Below are 6,000 nucleotides of genomic sequence, written 5' to 3' on the forward strand. Positions count from 1 at the left end.
AAATCACAATTACAAACATCACGATTAGCATTATGAGTCAGTTCCTTAAAATTTTCCTGGCAACATAACTGGCAGATGTAAAGATGTGTCAGACATCCTTTTCCAGGATTGATGATGTATTAATAAATACTGACAAGTTGTCTAAAATGACAAGGGGACATGTCACAACTAATTCAATTCACAGCGAAATGTTTACCAACACCAGGTAAAATACAAATTACCGCATATTTGTGTCACTGAAAACATTATTAGAGGACATGATGTTGCATGAAAGAAAGGGTTTTACAGGAGCGATATATATGTGGGTGACTTAACATTATCATTATCGGAGGCTTCATATTTATATGACCCAAATTGTCTTTCCATGATGATTCGCTTCTCTTGCACCATAACCCTGGACATTTTTCCCTCTTGAAACCAGTTGGTTTCTGGTAGCTTTTACTCCAACCCTCTTTCACCATCATGCGGTGAGCGCCAGTGTCACAGAGGAGATGGGCACCATAGAGACTGTACCAGAAACTAATGGTCTCGGCCATAAAAGCGTCATTCACATGGGGCCCATGTGGTTGACTAAATAGGACAGGAATTTATTAGAAGGTCTCAGAAGTCCCCTGAAATTAAAGTAGCTGAACTGATGGTGGCTTTTTTGACAAGGTACGATAGACGATGCTCATCTGATTAGATGTCAGAACAATATTTAGGCGTAATAAAATAGCATCACAGATACGATTTGAAATGTGTTGAAAGACAGCAATACAGCATTTCTCACACTGAACAATATTGTACATCCAACACTGTTCTCAATGTGTGCAAACACAAACACTCACACATTCACTGTCTGCTATATGTGACTGTCCCGGTGGCACCACACTAGTCCATGCGTTAACTGTATGATGAATGAATACTACAATTGATGTTAATTTCCATTTTCTGTGTACATAATACAGATTTGACGGGAACATTTTATATCTTAGATCAAGATATGACAGACAATATGACACTTAATAAGACTTCTAATGTCTTTATTTATTGCTTGCTTTAGTTCATTATCATTCATATTATTGATATCTATATTACTGTTATGTATGATGATGATGATGATGATGATGCTGATGATTATTATTATTATTATGCATATGTGATTTGTGGAAGGCATTTAGTTCTTATAAGTTTTTTAGTGCAAAGATATGGAGCAGATGGCCATAACTTAAGGTGACACTCCACTTCCCAGGTGAGTTAAGAAGGCATCCATTCCATACAAAACAGTTTGGCTTCATTAAAGTTATCAGGGAGGTTCCTTGTTGGGAAGGCCAGACAGGGCAACCAGCCAGTGTAACCCAGAACAAGTGAGAAACCTCCAGAGCCAATAGCACATTCAACAAGGATCTTGGTTCCCCGGTGGTCCATAATATCTCTTTCTGCAGGCTGAGGAAGGGCCAGGGTCAGCCATAGCACACAAATCAGCAACTGGGAAAATAAGGTTGGGTCAGAAAATGGTATATGTTTAGAATGCGAGGAAAATGAAAAAGTGAAGCAGACATTTCCCCATGAAATCCAAATCATCAACAGAAAGCAGTTTGGAACCTGCAAGACCTTGAACAAGTCACTGAATCTTTATCTTTAGCCTATTCCTGACAGCGCCGTTACATGGAGGTAGGGTTCCCTACAGGAATAAATAGCATTAGAACTGTTGTTTTAAAAACAGAATCGTTTCTACCAGGGTGCACGTGGAGACTCGGGCCCAACATAATGCATCAGGTTTTCCACTGGAGGTGTGGAATATAAGGACACTTATACCACCACGGTGTTGGCACAGAAGGCAGGGACACACAACACAAAGCTGGTTCCAGACAGTGTATGTCTCAACATACAGGACCAAGCCACTGGCTGGTCCATTGAAGGCAAGCACACATACGGTAACACAACTTGAGCGACAGCAGGTTCATGCAGCTCAACTCTGAGCAGTTGGTTTGCATCTTAAAGCAGAGGAGGGAATTTGAAATAAGGAGACAGGAAAGGAGAGAAATGAGAGCATGGCATTGAATATAATTGTATATATCATAATTTCGTTTTCAGGAAATGGCAATAGCATTGCATGATTATTCCCTTGTAAGAAAGAAACTACATCTGGGATGCTGCTATGCTTCCACCAGTGGTGTGTGTTGGTGGTGAAGGATGTGGCAGCTGTCGATGCTGCTCCAACAGCTGAGACAATGCAGGGGACGATTCCCATGGTGTTGTTTTAAGAAAGGAAATCCACCTGCTGGGGAATGCAGACTGTGGTTTGAGTTCGACCAGAAACGCTCTGGAGACTGAACATACGAGAAGAAAAAGCTGATGTGTTCACTATTTTCCTGCTGTTAGTTAATATATTCATAATAGTAATAATGACCAAATTATGCTTATGACCCCCATAAATCATAAAGAGAAGTGGACAAAACCTGCCACAAGCGGACATTCATTTACTTTGTGTTTATCAAATTATTATTATTTTTAGTAGTAGTAGTAGTAGTAGTTGTAGTAGTTGTAGTATTATTAATTAAAAAAACATTTTCATCCCGATCTATTTCTGGTTTCAAAAATCCTTAGCTTTGAGATCTTATAGTGATATAGGAGAGAAATGAAAAATTCCACATTGTGAAAAAAAAGTCAAAATAGTACGAGAGGATACGTAGTGACTCTTTCAAAACGAGGTATTACATCACCTTTGGGGTCACCTCGACGTATAGGCAACACACACACTTCAGTTTACTCTGAGTGCATCCACTAACATCTCAATCCCGAATCTGTCGGCGCAGCAGCTCAGCCCATGTCTCTGCAGCATCCCTGAGCTACGTGTTGAAGAACAGGGGCTCCCTCCGCTCCTCACTCAAGCACACGCAGGAGGCCAAGTAGCTCCCCTGTGAAGAATAAATGGGCTGTTTTTACACAGCACTTTTCCAGTCTTATCAACCAGTCAAAGTGCTTTTTTTCTATTACAAATCACATTCACTCATTCACACACATGCTATTTACCACACTTTTTTTGGTCATATTCATTCATACACTGCCAGAATTGCTGTCAGAGGCAATTTAGGGTTAAGTGTCTTGCCTAAGAACATATATGAGTTGAGTAATACTAAAGTCTTATCTGTAGGTGCAGTGAGTTGCCACTGTGCAGTGGCCAAGAACCACTTTGAGTTTTTGAGGCTGGTGCTTTCGTTATGATCTAATTGCAAAAGCAGCTACACTCCACAACATTCGTGTCTTTCATTTTAAAATAATTCAGGAGCAGCCTGAGTAAACCCTCATTAACTCAAAGAGAACTTACAAGCTGAACAAGGGGAAAAGCTGGAACAATTGAAGACCCATGAGCGTCTTCCTTTGAGGCAGCAGGCGGAACACCGTGTAGGACAAAAAGAAATGTGAAAAGAGAGAACATATGGTTCTGTAATACAGGGTTAGGTTTAATTTGCAACACAATTAACAAGCACATGAATCATCATTATACTTGCAACACATCATGCATTCTCACCATGGGTATATCAAACACACCAAAGGTGTTTGCCACAACAATAGCGGATGACGCCTGTGCACCATCAACAATAACTGGCTCTGTGGGCACAGATCCACATTTTGAGTTTGAACAAGATGAACTTGGTCCAGTTACCATGGCCACGACTGCTAACAGAGTTATCTGCCAAGGAAGCATCAGCTTGTGGAGATTTGAGTTATTGTTAATTTCCTCCACTGCATCAATAACTGGAGCCAACAATAAGCTTGCTGGTTAAAACTGCAAACAGGAAAAAAAAAAATCTTCAGCTTAACATGTTCAAGAAAAGAAAACATTCAGATCTTCAAAATCTCATAGGAAGAATAACCTTTTCATTCTTACAATGAAGCTCAGAGAATAGGCCCCCAACCAATACATCTCCTGCCATTCCAAGAATAGAGTTTCACCATCAGTTAGCCGGGCTCCCCTCCATAAATCCCCTGCATCATCCCAGCAAGGCAGCGGAGTACTGATATGTATCACTCGGAAAACAGGAGTGCAGTGAGGGAAATCCAAATGATCGACAAAGTTAAAGCAGCGTTGCTTAGTTAACATGAGGCATAAGCTTGTGAATGTAGGATGACAAAAATGATGCATGTGACAAGAGCCAACGAGAAAAGAAAAAAAAGAGAGAAAGGAACAGGAAGTACAAATGAATCTGATGAACCTGGAAAACAGATTCTGTCTTAGCAGGGGGAGAAAATCTTTGTTATTGAAGGGAGAGAATACAAGGTAAAGTCATTTGAAGTTAACAAAGTGATGGAGGAAAACCCAAATGTTTGAATCAGATTGGCAGGAATAGCTGTTTTTGAAATACATGATGCGATCTGTCGCTTGTGGCATAAGCGACTACACTCTTCAGTGATCGCAGAGGTTGGGCAATTCCATGTAATCATACAATCAATCTGACCCCATTTCTTGAAGTCTGACCATACAGATGATGGGCTATGTGTGAGGGTGCTTGTGTAGATGTGCAATTAGCGGGAGGAATAGATTACAGAGGCAAATTATACATGAGAGGGGTTAGTGGGAGAAGGAGGGACATGTCATTTTGCAGAGACGAGGCATCTCAGTGTTCTCAAGTGTTCATCCAATTACACCACGAGTGTCCTCTCATTTTCCGTCCACTCTTCCTTCCCTTCCTCTCACTCCCTGTGCCAAGCTGGTGATGTTTTCAGCCCTGCACATTTGTTTAATTGTTTGTTTGTTGGTTCGTTGGTAAGTTGGAAGGATTGTCAGCAGGATGAAGTTAAAACTACTGAATGGATTTCCACGAAACCTGGTGGACGGATGAACAAGGGCCAAGAAAGAACACCATTACATTTTGACCAATAATGCATAGGTTTTTATGAAAGGAAACCAGGCATACAGGGGGACTGATATAGATGTGTGTGTGTGTGTGTGGGTGTGTGTGTGTGTGTGTGTGTGTGTGTGTGTGTGTGTGTGTGTGTGTGTGTGTGTGTGTGTGTGTATGTGTGTGTGCAATTCCATGCATGGCTTGATTGAATTGTAGGGGACTGTTGGTCCTTGGCGGAGGCATGCACTCTGCTGAGTGACAGGATGGTTCTTCCTGTGCTCTCAACTTTCTTGACAAGATGAGCTCTCTTTTCTTCTGCTCTTCTCCTTCAGATGTTGTTGGTTCTTGAGGAGTCTTGAGTAATTACTGCTCCTCTCCTCTCGTCTTAGCTGCCCTCCACCTGGCCTTTAAAAAAATCATTTTTTGTACATTTTGGAGAAAAATCTTTTTTTTCCTTTTCTTTTGCATGTTCAATATAAAGTTATGTCCAAAAGCTGGTAAGAGTATCTTTGGACAAAGACTGCAAACAGCTAGCCTGGCAATGACAGGTTGTGGTTTTATGGTAAGTTATGTTAATACTGAACAACTGACAACTTGGTTTTAGACTTTAGATTTGCTATGATATTCCCTTGGTCAATCCCTTTGTTTTCCTTTTGTGTGTTCATATCCTGCTTATGGTTTTATTCTGAAGCAATTTTGTCTAATAAACCATCGCTAACTATTTCTTTTACAAGTAACTTCAGTATATACTACAAAACACAACTTGCAGTGTGTGCACCAATTCACATGAGGCAGACAGGGGCCATGCCTTCACAAAACCGAAGTTTGATTTAACACTGTTCACTGAAAACAATTTGATTTGTGTCACTGTTCATCTAATATTGACCCAAAGGACCTATTGACCTAAATAAAAAAAAGACCCATAACTCTGACGGAGTTATCAGCACCGCAGCTGCAGCACCTCCACCTGAGGGACCAACGAAGAGGAGCTCTGGGCCCAGAACAGCTGAAACAGGGTCCGCAGAGTAAAGTTTGTGACCGGAATGGCCTCGCCTCCAAAATATGAAGGAACAATTAAAGTTTCTGCGAGCAATATAAGGCTTTTTGTGAATACTGAGGAGAGAGGAAGATGGGACCCATGGAGGTGCTAAGAAGGGATTTAAATCCACTC

Source organism: Scophthalmus maximus, chromosome 11, assembly GCF_022379125.1.
Source record: "Scophthalmus maximus strain ysfricsl-2021 chromosome 11, ASM2237912v1, whole genome shotgun sequence".
In the NCBI taxonomy this organism is placed as follows: Eukaryota; Metazoa; Chordata; class Actinopteri; order Pleuronectiformes; family Scophthalmidae; genus Scophthalmus; species Scophthalmus maximus.